Source organism: Pseudophryne corroboree, chromosome 3 (genome assembly GCF_028390025.1).
Source record: "Pseudophryne corroboree isolate aPseCor3 chromosome 3, aPseCor3.hap2, whole genome shotgun sequence".
NCBI lineage: Eukaryota > Metazoa > Chordata > Amphibia > Anura > Myobatrachidae > Pseudophryne > Pseudophryne corroboree.
Window position 1 is genome coordinate 253,837,930 of NC_086446.1, and position 13,663 is coordinate 253,851,592.

Below are 13,663 nucleotides of genomic sequence, written 5' to 3' on the forward strand. Positions count from 1 at the left end.
TACAGTGATAGACAAACATATTTATAACAATGAACTTACCCCCCTGATCAGTTTCCCCGCCAGCGTCCTCCACGGCCGCGTCTCCCGCGCTCCCAGCCCGGCGTCCACAGCGCACCACGATGGAGTGTCAATTTAAAATAAGGATGGCGCAACACAGACAAGCCATCAGGAATGCCCTGGCGTCAGGGAGTGGAGAGCAACCTGTGGCACGCCATTTTTTGGAATTCAAGCATGGGATGGCCACATTTAAACATAGAATAATAGATCATGTCCCAGCATCACAACGGGGCGGTAATAGGGGCAAACAGCTCCTACAACTGGAGTCTATGTGGATCCATAGGCTAAACACAATAAAACCAGGGGGGCTGAACGAGAGCCTGGGGCTGATTAACTTTCTATGAATAACAAGAAGATATAGGTGCTTCATATGTTTCTAAAAATAATGTAAGATAAGTCTGACAGCAATGCTGGACAGCTGCGGTAGAAGAAAAGATATAGTACCCTGATATAGGTGAAGTCGATGATAGCCGGTATGAATAACTTAGGCTGCCAGAAATCGTACATTGCGTACGCTTATTCTTTAATTTTTGATCTTTTATCTTTTTAACTTACTGGCAAAGGGAGAGAAAGAAAGCTCTTGTGTGGGCGCACTCTTAGGAAAGAAGAAAATATTGTTCAATTAATTACTGAAAGTTATTAAAATTTAATATTTATTGATCAAGAGTTAAAAACAAAATACCCCTCTACGATCCAAAGAAAAAATGTAAACATAATAAAGACATGAGAAAATGTAAAAATGTTCTGGTCTGTTAATCACATGAGAAGGATTAGAAAGGCTGCAGACACCTAATAGTCTAACACCCGTTTCTCCTGACCAGTACAGATAATCTGTATTAATGAGACCGACCAAGGAGGTCACTGACAGTAGGAGGTCAAATAATGTGTCTTAGAGAACCACTGAAATCAGGTTGATTCTAAGCAATTTCTTATTCACCTATTATACCATGTTACTCAGAATTGGAGATATCTGTATTAATGTACCCTGAACGCAGAAAGAAGAGAAGAAAGTTTTGAAGGAACAAATAGTGGTGATACTGCTGTTGGTGTCCACCCTTCTGAGGAAGGGGAATAGTCCCTACTCTACAACACCGGGTATTCCCAAGGAGTCTCCTCTCAAAGTACTGACCCGGCCCAACGCTGTTTCGCTTCCAAGATCAGACGAGATCGGGCATTAGCAGCGTGGTGTGATAGTAGAGAGGCTATCTACCAATGAGAGTGCACCTATATACAGATGGTAGAGTAAGGATTTAGAAAGATAAGACCATGTAGATCTGCTTTCCACGTTAGGCGGGGTAGGCAAAATGTCACTTAATGGCAAAGTGCACCCTGGATCGTGAATGAGAGTCTACGGAAAATAGTAAGTGATAAAAAGAAAAAAGATATAGTCACTATTGAATTGGACTGGTGGTTATTAACCCTGGTGGGAGACCACGTCACAGAGTATGCAGCGTCAGGTAAAATAGTACATGTGGATATACTTCACATATGTATGCATTTTTGTGCAAAGCAACACATCATTACTTTGAAAAAAACCTAAAGAGGTATAGCATACTATATACAAAGAAAATGAAATGGTATAAAAAATGAGTACAGTCTGCAATCTATGGGGTTTATCAGGCTGTATTATGCACAGAAAATCCAAAATAATTGGCTTGCGGTGTGAGTGGTGTGTCAAGCATTATTAGTATGCAAAAAATTCTCCAAACATGCAGCATGCAGTGTGGAATAGTGTGCCAGATAGGCACATATGCCAATAATGCTAGCCTGCGATATATAGGATTATATTACTAAGATGTACACATACAATTACAATTGCTGAGTGTGTAGTAAATATACCCAATGAAAAGGGAACCTGTAGAAATGGAAAATTCTAACATAAATTGCAGACAAAAAAATGGCAGATAGAAAAGTGATACTCAAAATGTCAGGATCAGGAAATAGGTGATAATACAGGATCCTCCAAGGACAGGTCCCATGCTGTAAATCCGTGGAAAACGCGTTTCGCCCGTTTGGGCTTGTTCACTTCCGGGATCTCATGGTAAATGCTGTGTGCGGGGTTTAAAAACCCTGCTAGTGTCTGGTTGCAGCCAATAGGTTGTACGTATCCAAATAGTCATGGGGGAGGAGGTATGAAAGTTCCCATGGAGACGCGGGAAGCCAGATGTATTGGTGACGCATCCCAGCCAATCAGAGCGTGGGTGCGTGAGATGACGTGGTATGTGGGCGGACTAAATGGAAGGCTCACGGACATAAGTAATGCGGTGGGGGCAGTAAGGGAACCTACAAAGCAGGGAGGACGGTGGCGCCATATTGGAAATGGGATTGCCAGAAGTGCGTCCCGTTTAAGGGGCATATATAAATAAAAAAGGGGGGATGTATCAATATGATTATAAGGTACCAGGATACTGGTTATAATTTAAGTGCTGAGTTACCGTCATAGTATACTGGGAATAGTATAAATAAATGAGTTGGTAACACTGCAGAGCGGGCGAAGGGTATAAAAAGTTCTTATGCACCGGAGGCCAATAGGAGAAAGATTGTGACATATCTTAAACAATCAGTGTGTTATTATCACTAGTTGGGTTGGTCTATGAATGATATACTAGTATATAAATAATACATGGCTCGCTGCAATGCAGGAAAATAGATCGCTAAGATGAATGCAGTGGCGCCATGTTGGAAAGGGGCAAAACTGCCAGAGATAAGAAAAATGTATAGTTAGAGTTGAAAAAAGAGAGGACGTGAAAATTTTTTTATTAAATAAGTGATCTTGACCAAAGGAGTGAGAAAAAAGAAAAAAGAAAAAAGGAGGGCAGGGAGTTATATAAATATGATTGTATATATCAGATGTTCGGTACAGAAGGCGGGGAGGGAAAGGGGAGGGGAGTGGGGTTGAAAAAGAGATAGGAAATGATGAATTATGCCATTGGGGCAGGGTGAAAGAAAAGGGGGAATGGGGAAGTGAAATAAATAGGGAAATTCTGTGCTTGGGGGGAGAGGGGAGTGTGGGGAGATAGGAGAAGGAAAAGGGGGGGTGAAAAATTATGTATATAGGGAGCAAAGAATTATCGTGGCGGTCTGAGGAAGGGGGGGAAATGTGTGCTACTGGGGGTTTATCAGGGGTGTGTGTGCGGTGATTAAGTGAATGATGTAGGAATGTGCTGAGAATGGGGGTGGTGTAGATTGTATAGGGTTTGATTGTGTGTGGTGCTTAACAGGTGGCGTGGATGAAATTAATAGTGTTGCCCATAGAGATGGGGGCTAGGGTGAATGCCAGAATACCCTATTTTATAGTGAAAACAATGGATTAAAAGGGAATTCGTGCCCCCAGAATTGGGGTTCTGAAACTACTTGACTGAAATATTAACGAGTGACCGTGTATATTCTACCAATACATTAAGAAACACTGTCCTTGAAGTAGGCGAAAAAGGAGAAAAAGTATATGGAAATACTGGTGGATAAATGAAAAACTGAACAGGGGAAGGTATGGTAGACAGAATGGAGGAAACCTGTGCAAAGTAATGATGGGATGACGTGAAAAGAATAGAAGCAAAATATGGTGGATTAGTTCATCTTATTAAGGGAGAGAAAGAAAAATTTAAAGGTAGGATATGCTATTAGGGTTAGTGTGAAAACATGTATGTGCGATGTGTAGAGGTGATTGACGCTGTGGGGTAGTTAGGGGACAGTGATATTAAAGTATATTGATTAGAAAGTGAAAGAAGGGAAAAATAAAATAAATATAAAAAATAATAATGAAACAATGGGAGTGTAAAAATTATTGTAGATTAGGCAAAATTATAAAAAGGCACCATAATTTATATTTTCGTTCAGTCCAAATGGTCTGAGACTCCCAAGGCGAAAAATCCACTCGCTCTCTTTTTTATATAGTTCTTTGGTCATATCGCCTCCTCGTATGCCCAAGTTGATGCGATCTAAACCAAAGACTTTTAATTCCTTAGTTGATCCCTTGTGTTGATGGTGGAAATGTTTGGCAACCGTGGTGAGTTGTTTCATTCGTGCCAGATCCTTTGATGCATTTCGAATGTTCCCAATGTGTTCCAGGACCCTCTCTTTCAATTTGCGTGTGGTCATGCCGACATATTTTACATTGCAACTGCAAGTGATGCAGTAAATTACTGCTTGTGTGTTACAGTTGAAAAAGTGACGTAACTTAGTTAATTGGCCATATTTGTCTGTGACCGTATTGGTTTGCAGTATGTGCGTGCACGACTTACATTGGCCACACGGAAAGGAACCTGTTGTCACTGGCTTCCTGCGTGTTGAGGTTAACAAATGGCTCCGAACTAATTGATCTTTGATGTTTCTGGATCTGCGCCAGCTCATCTGTACCGTGGGGCCTACAATGGGAGATAGATCAGGATCCATCCGAAGTATAGGAAGGTGTTTGGTTATGGCATCCTTGAGCATTCTCCATTCGGGACAGAATGTTCCTATAAATCTGATAGTATCTTCATTTTCCAGTGTTGCCTTCTTAGTCCCAAAAATTAAGTGATCTCTCTTGATAGATGTGGTGGCCTGATAGGCTCGTTTGAGTGATCGTTTACTGTATCCTCTGGCATGAAGTCGATTAGTAAGTTCCCAGCTCTTGGTTTTGTAAACGTGGTCCTCAGAGCAATTACGCCTTAGCCTAAGATATTCTCCTTTGGGTATATTCTCAATAGTCGGGGGGAAATGTGAGCTAGTTTGGAGAAGGAGACTGTTGGTTGCCGTCTCCTTCCGATATAGCTCTGTTTCCAAATAGCCCGTGTGAGATCTGTAGATATTTAGGTCAAGAAACGGAACCTTGTCTGAACTGATGGTGTGGGTCAACCTAATATTTAAATCATTAGTATTGAGTAATCCAATGAATTCCATTAGTAGATCCCTTTCTCCGTTCCAGATAATGAAAATGTCATCGATATATCTCAACCACAATTCCACATGTGTGGTGTATCTTTCATTTCCAGCATTAAAAACGTAAAAATGCTCCCACCATCCCAAAAACAAATTGGCGTAGGTGGGGGCGCATGCTGCGCCCATTGCGGTTCCCCTTATTTGCAGGAAAAATTGGTCCTGAAATACAAAGTAATTTTTTGAAAGGACAAAATCAAGCAACAACAGAAGAAAAGTTGAAAAATCACTGGCTCCTCCTTGATCCAAATAGTATTTCACAGCTGTGATACCTTGATGGTGATTAATACTCGTGTAGAGTGCTTCTACATCCAGAGTTGCCAATAGGAGATTTTCTTCACAGTGTATATTATGAATTTTGCGTAGTAAGTCCGCTGTATCCTGCAAATAAGAGGGTAAAGAGAGGACAAATTCACGGGGATGGAGATCCAAAAATCGACTTGGTTGTTCCAGAAGTCAACCGTTACCAGACATAATCGGTCTTCCAGGTGGTACGGAGGCATCTTTGTGTACCTTGGGAAGTAAGTAGAAGGTAGGTGTTTTCGGATTCTGGGTTGTTAAATATTTTTGCTCTGGTTTGGTGATGGTACCTTGTGTTGTTGCGTGTTGTATGATGGAATTGTAAAAGTTCATAAATCTGATGGTTGGGTCACTAAGAAGTTTCTTATAGCAGGAGGTGTTATGAAGTTGTCGGTAAGCCTCAGTAATATACATTTCTCGTGGCCAAAGTACGATGTTACCGCCTTTGTCAGACGGTTTGAAGATGACATCATGCCAGGTTTCCAATTCCTGTAGGGCTTTACGTTCCTTGAATTTTAGATTGGAAGGAAAATGATGAAGGCCATGTCGACTTTGGGCGTAGATTTCATCAAATTCTTTGGAAACTCTATTCAGAAACACCTTAATCTCTGGGTTGTTGTTATCAGGGGGAAAGAACGTGGATTTGGGCCTACACTGGGGCCTGTATGTGGCTGGTACACCCATGTTTGATTCGGCCTGTAGTTCTTCCAATTCACGAATGGCATTAAGATCATCAGTGGTGAGATCGGGATCAGCGATATTCTCTGATTGTCTGCCTTGCTGTTTGGAGAAGAATTTTTTTAGAAGAAGCTTCCTCCCAAACAGTCTCAAATCCTTTTCCCAAGAAAAACGATTAAAAGACTTAGATGGTGAAAAGGAGAGTCCCTTAGTGAGTACTGCCATGTGATCTGGGGAGAGGGATCTAGAGGAGAGATTGATAACTTGTAGTGAGCTAGAGTTGTTAGAATCTATCTCACTGTTTTTCTCTGACGGGCTGGGTATCGTGCTGTCCTCGGTATGTCCCAATCTGAGTTTCGACCGTCGTTTCTCCTTTCTCCCTCTCCTTGTTTTCCTCGTGTTTTGATGCGGCCTCTTGGTCTCTGACCTGAGCCTAAAAAACGGGGATGAAAGTTGTCAATTTCCTCCTGATTCTCAAAGGTTTCACTGGCTGAATCACCGCTGGTAGAAGATTCAAATTCTGAAAAGGTAGGGTCTTCCCTCTGTTTTCGGTTTCTGCTGAGGGGTGTAGGGTTCCACCTGAAAATATCCCCTTTCGCAAAATCCTGTTTGTCTCGAATGAATTTAGTCCGTTTGCGATCCACTATCGTTTGTTCGTATAGGTCAATTTCTTTTTTGTGTTTTTCAAAGGCTGCTTGAAAGGGCAAATCCTTCTCCCAGGTTTCCAATGTCTTCCCAATTTCATCTATCTCCTTCTCAACTTGATCTAATAAGAGAGTGTCGTGTTTGACCAGAAGGTGAAGTAGTTCATTGGAACACTTTAATAATGCTGCTTCCCATTCACTCTTCAGGTTCTCACTGGCAAGGGGGAAGGAGGGAAATACCTTGGGTCTAAGGCCACGAGGTACAATCTTATATTTAATGTAATTTTCTAATGTGGTGACATCCCATGATAGGCGTATCCTCTTTTGTAAATTTTTTTGTAATTTGGAAAAAGAGGTACGCCAATCTGAGTTGGGAGAAGTGTGTTCGTAAGTATCTGAGAAAGGATCAGAGATATTAGTGTTTGGACGTTTGGATAATTCTGTTTTCAATGAAAAAGTGGACATATTACGTACGAAAAATCTTTATGAAAAGATTTTGATTTTGTACTCGGATTGTTATGCTAAGTTGAAGGACCAAAGCAATGGGCAGTAAAGACACGGAAATTAAAGTAGCTGCTAAAAAGGATCGGGGGGGGGGGGGGAAAGAAATGTAAAGAAAAAAATGGAAAAGAAAAAATCACAGAAACCGTGCTACAGTCAGAGGCTGTATTTACCCTACAGCATAGACAGTTACTATCAAACAAGAAGAGCGACCGTGCACCGGTATGTATAAATTGCAAAGATTATACGAAACCAAAAATTGGACAATTATATTACTAGAAAGGAAATTTAAACCTTTCTAATTATGTCCCTATTGGTGGTGCGCCCAGAGCTAGAAAGTGCAAGTACTGGCAAAGGGAGAGAAAGAAAGCTCTTGTGTGGGCGCACTCTTAGGAAAGAAGAAAATATTGTTCAATTAATTACTGAAAGTTATTAAAATTTAATATTTATTGATCAAGAGTTAAAAACAAAATACCCCTCTACGATCCAAAGAAAAAATGTAAACATAATAAAGACATGAGAAAATGTAAAAATGTTCTGGTCTGTTAATCACATGAGAAGGATTAGAAAGGCTGCAGACACCTAATAGTCTAACACCCGTTTCTCCTGACCAGTACAGATAATCTGTATTAATGAGACCGACCAAGGAGGTCACTGACAGTAGGAGGTCAAATAATGTGTCTTAGAGAACCACTGAAATCAGGTTGATTCTAAGCAATTTCTTATTCACCTATTATACCATGTTACTCAGAATTGGAGATATCTGTATTAATGTACCCTGAACGCAGAAAGAAGAGAAGAAAGTTTTGAAGGAACAAATAGTGGTGATACTGCTGTTGGTGTCCACCCTTCTGAGGAAGGGGAATAGTCCCTACTCTACAACACCGGGTATTCCCAAGGAGTCTCCTCTCAAAGTACTGACCCGGCCCAACGCTGTTTCGCTTCCAAGATCAGACGAGATCGGGCATTAGCAGCGTGGTGTGATAGTAGAGAGGCTATCTACCAATGAGAGTGCACCTATATACAGATGGTAGAGTAAGGATTTAGAAAGATAAGACCATGTAGATCTGCTTTCCACGTTAGGCGGGGTAGGCAAAATGTCACTTAATGGCAAAGTGCACCCTGGATCGTGAATGAGAGTCTACGGAAAATAGTAAGTGATAAAAAGAAAAAAGATATAGTCACTATTGAATTGGACTGGTGGTTATTAACCCTGGTGGGAGACCACGTCACAGAGTATGCAGCGTCAGGTAAAATAGTACATGTGGATATACTTCACATATGTATGCATTTTTGTGCAAAGCAACACATCATTACTTTGAAAAAAACCTAAAGAGGTATAGCATACTATATACAAAGATCACTTATTTAATAAAAAAATTTTCACGTCCTCTCTTTTTTCAACTCTAACTATACATTTTTCTTATCTCTGGCAGTTTTGCCCCTTTCCAACATGGCGCCACTGCATTCATCTTAGCGATCTATTTTCCTGCATTGCAGCGAGCCATGTATTATTTATATACTAGTATATCATTCATAGACCAACCCAACTAGTGATAATAACACACTGATTGTTTAAGATATGTCACAATCTTTCTCCTATTGGCCTCCGGTGCATAAGAACTTTTTATACCCTTCGCCCGCTCTGCAGTGTTACCAACTCATTTATTTATACTATTCCCAGTATACTATGACGGTAACTCAGCACTTAAATTATAACCAGTATCCTGGTACCTTATAATCATATTGATACATCCCCCCTTTTTTATTTATATATGCCCCTTAAACGGGACGCACTTCTGGCAATCCCATTTCCAATATGGCGCCACCGTCCTCCCTGCTTTGTAGGTTCCCTTACTGCCCCCACCGCATTACTTATGTCCGTGAGCCTTCCATTTAGTCCGCCCACATACCACGTCATCTCACGCACCCACGCTCTGATTGGCTGGGATGCGTCACCAATACATCTGGCTTCCCGCGTCTCCATGGGAACTTTCATACCTCCTCCCCCATGACTATTTGGATACGTACAACCTATTGGCTGCAACCAGACACTAGCAGGGTTTTTAAACCCTGCACACAGCATTTACCAAGAGATCCCGGAAGTGAACAAGCCCAAACGGGCGAAACGCGTTTTCCACGGATTTACAGCATGGGACCTGTCCTTGGAGGATCCTGTATTATCACCTATTTCCTGATCCTGACATTTTGAGTATCACTTTTCTATCTGCCATTTTTTTGTCTGCAATTTATGTTAGAATTTTCCATTTCTACAGGTTCCCTTTTCATTGGGTATATTTATTACACACTCAGCAATTGTAATTGTATGTGTACATCTTAGTAATATAATCCTATATATCGCAGGCTAGCATTATTGGCATATGTGCCTATCTGGCACACTATTCCACACTGCATGCTGCATGTTTGGAGAATTTTTTGCATACTAATAATGCTTGACACACCACTCACACCGCAAGCCAATTATTTTGGATTTTCTGTGCATAATACAGCCTGATAAACCCCATAGATTGCAGACTGTACTCATTTTTTATACCATTTCATTTTCTTTGTATATAGTATGCTATACCTCTTTAGGTTTTTTTCAAAGTAATGATGTGTTGCTTTGCACAAAAATGCATACATATGTGAAGTATATCCACATGTACTATTTTACCTGACGCTGCATACTCTGTGACGTGGTCTCCCACCAGGGTTAATAACCACCAGTCCAATTCAATAGTGACTATATCTTTTTTCTTTTTATCACTTACTATTTTCCGTAGACTCTCATTCACGATCCAGGGTGCACTTTGCCATTAAGTGACATTTTGCCTACCCCGCCTAACGTGGAAAGCAGATCTACATGGTCTTATCTTTCTAAATCCTTACTCTACCATCTGTATATAGGTGCACTCTCATTGGTAGATAGCCTCTCTACTATCACACCACGCTGCTAATGCCCGATCTCGTCTGATCTTGGAAGCGAAACAGCGTTGGGCCGGGTCAGTACTTTGAGAGGAGACTCCTTGGGAATACCCGGTGTTGTAGAGTAGGGACTATTCCCCTTCCTCAGAAGGGTGGACACCAACAGCAGTATCACCACTATTTGTTCCTTCAAAACTTTCTTCTCTTCTTTCTGCGTTCAGGGTACATTAATACAGATATCTCCAATTCTGAGTAACATGGTATAATAGGTGAATAAGAAATTGCATAGAATCAACCTGATTTCAGTGGTTCTCTAAGACACATTATTTGACCTCCTACTGTCAGTGACCTCCTTGGTCGGTCTCATTAATACAGATTATCTGTACTGGTCAGGAGAAACGGGTGTTAGACTATTAGGTGTCTGCAGCCTTTCTAATCCTTCTCATGTGATTAACAGACCAGAACATTTTTACATTTTCTCATGTCTTTATTATGTTTACATTTTTTCTTTGGATCGTAGAGGGGTATTTTGTTTTTAACTCTTGATCAATAAATATTAAATTTTAATAACTTTCAGTAATTAATTGAACAATATTTTCTTCTTTCCTAAGAGTGCGCCCACACAAGAGCTTTCTTTCTCTCCCTTTGCCAGTACTTGCACTTTCTAGCTCTGGGCGCACCACCAATAGGGACATAATTAGAAAGGTTTAAATTTCCTTTCTAGTAATATAATTGTCCAATTTTTGGTTTCGTATAATCTTTGCAATTTATACATACCGGTGCACGGTCGCTCTTCTTGTTTGATAGTAACTGTCTATGCTGTAGGGTAAATACAGCCTCTGACTGTAGCACGGTTTCTGTGATTTTTTCTTTTCCATTTTTTTCTTTACATTTCTTTCCCCCCCCCCCCGATCCTTTTTAGCAGCTACTTTAATTTCCGTGTCTTTACTGCCCATTGCTTTGGTCCTTCAACTTAGCATAACAATCCGAGTACAAAAATCAAAATCTTTTCATAAAGATTTTTCGTACGTAATATGTCCACTTTTTCATTGAAAACAGAATTATCCAAACGTCCAAACACTAATATCTCTGATCCTTTCTCAGATACTTACGAACACCACTTCTCCCAACTCAGATTGGCGTACCTCTTTTTCCAAATTACAAAAAAATTTACAAAAGAGGATACGCCTATCATGGGATGTCACCACATTAGAAAATTACATTAAATATAAGATTGTACCTCGTGGCCTTAGACCCAAGGTATTTCCCTCCTTCCCCCTTGCCAGTGAGAACCTGAAGAGTGAATGGGAAGCAGCATTATTAAAGTGTTCCAATGAACTACTTCACCTTCTGGTCAAACACGACACTCTCTTATTAGATCAAGTTGAGAAGGAGATAGATGAAATTGGGAAGACATTGGAAACCTGGGAGAAGGATTTGCCCTTTCAAGCAGCCTTTGAAAAACACAAAAAAGAAATTGACCTATACGAACAAACGATAGTGGATCGCAAACGGACTAAATTCATTCGAGACAAACAGGATTTTGCGAAAGGGGATATTTTCAGGTGGAACCCTACACCCCTCAGCAGAAACCGAAAACAGAGGGAAGACCCTACCTTTTCAGAATTTGAATCTTCTACCAGCGGTGATTCAGCCAGTGAAACCTTTGAGAATCAGGAGGAAATTGACAACTTTCATCCCCGTTTTTTAGGCTCAGGTCAGAGACCAAGAGGCCGCATCAAAACACGAGGAAAACAAGGAGAGGGAGAAAGGAGAAACGACGGTCGAAACTCAGATTGGGACATACCGAGGACAGCACGATACCCAGCCCGTCAGAGAAAAACAGTGAGATAGATTCTAACAACTCTAGCTCACTACAAGTTATCAATCTCTCCTCTAGATCCCTCTCCCCAGATCACATGGCAGTACTCACTAAGGGACTCTCCTTTTCACCATCTAAGTCTTTTAATCGTTTTTCTTGGGAAAAGGATTTGAGACTGTTTGGGAGGAAGCTTCTTCTAAAAAAATTCTTCTCCAAACAGCAAGGCAGACAATCAGAGAATATCGCTGATCCCGATCTCACCACTGATGATCTTAATGCCATTCGTGAATTGGAAGAACTACAGGCCGAATCAAACATGGGTGTACCAGCCACATACAGGCCCCAGTGTAGGCCCAAATCCACGTTCTTTCCCCCTGATAACAACAACCCAGAGATTAAGGTGTTTCTGAATAGAGTTTCCAAGAATTTGATGAAATCTACGCCCAAAGTCGACATGGCCTTCATCATTTTCCTTCCAATCTAAAATTCAAGGAACGTAAAGCCCTACAGGAATTGGAAACCTGGCATGATGTCATCTTCAAACCGTCTGACAAAGGCGGTAACATCGTACTTTGGCCACGAGAAATGTATATTACTGAGGCTTACCGACAACTTCATAACACCTCCTGCTATAAGAAACTTCTTAGTGACCCAACCATCAGATTTATGAACTTTTACAATTCCATCATACAACACGCAACAACACAAGGTACCATCACCAAACCAGAGCAAAATATTTAACAACCCAGAATCCGAAAACACCTACCTTCTACTTACTTCCCAAGGTACACAAAGATGCCTCCGTACCACCTGGAAGACCGATTATGTCTGGTAACGGTGGACTTCTGGAACAACCAAGTCGATTTTTGGATCTCCATCTCCGTGAATTTGTCCTCTCTTTACCCTCTTATTTGCAGGATACAGCGGACTTACTACGCAAAATCATAATATACACTGTGAAGAAAATCTCCTATTGGCAACTCTGGATGTAGAAGCACTCTACACGAGTATTAATCACCATCAAGGTATCACAGCTGTGAAATACTATTTGGATCAAGGAGGAGCCAGTGATTTTTCAACTTTTCTTCTGTTGTTGCTTGATTTTGTCCTTTCAAAAAATTACTTTGTATTTCAGGACCAATTTTTCCTGCAAAATAAGGGGAACCGCAATGGGCGCAGCATGCGCCCCCACCTACGCCAATTTGTTTTTGGGATGGTGGGAGCATTTTTACGTTTTTAATGCTGGAAATGAAAGATACACCACACATGTGGAATTGTGGTTGAGATATATCGATGACATTTTCATTATCTGGAACGGAGAAAGGGATCTACTAATGGAATTCATTGGATTACTCAATACTAATGATTTAAATATTAGGTTGACCCACACCATCAGTTCAGACAAGGTTCCGTTTCTTGACCTAAATATCTACAGATCTCACACGGGCTATTTGGAAACAGAGCTATATCGGAAGGAGACGGCAACCAACAGTCTCCTTCTCCAAACTAGCTCACATTTCCCCCCGACTATTGAGAATATACCCAAAGGAGAATATCTTAGGCTAAGGCGTAATTGCTCTGAGGACCACGTTTACAAAACCAAGAGCTGGAACTTACTAATCGACTTCATGCCAGAGGATACAGTAAACGATCACTCAAACGAGCCTATCAGGCCACCACATCTATCAAGAGAGATCACTTAATTTTTGGGACTAAGAAGGCAACACTGGAAAATGAAGATACTATCAGATTTATAGGAACATTCTGTCCCGAATGGAGAATGCTCAAGGATGCCATAACCAAACACCTTCCTATACTA

The 13,663-nt window shown here is 40.9% G+C and overlaps 3 pseudogenes; 1 reads left to right on the forward strand and 2 right to left on the reverse strand.

The window, feature by feature from the left end:
* Positions 1 to 1,137: 1,137 nt before the first annotated feature.
* Positions 1,138 to 1,256, reverse strand: LOC134895058 (5S ribosomal RNA; annotated as a pseudogene).
* A 6,714-nt stretch (positions 1,257 to 7,970) lies between these two features.
* Positions 7,971 to 8,089, reverse strand: LOC134895059 (5S ribosomal RNA; annotated as a pseudogene).
* A 1,940-nt stretch (positions 8,090 to 10,029) lies between these two features.
* Positions 10,030 to 10,148, forward strand: LOC134895060 (5S ribosomal RNA; annotated as a pseudogene).
* Positions 10,149 to 13,663: the final 3,515 nt, after the last annotated feature.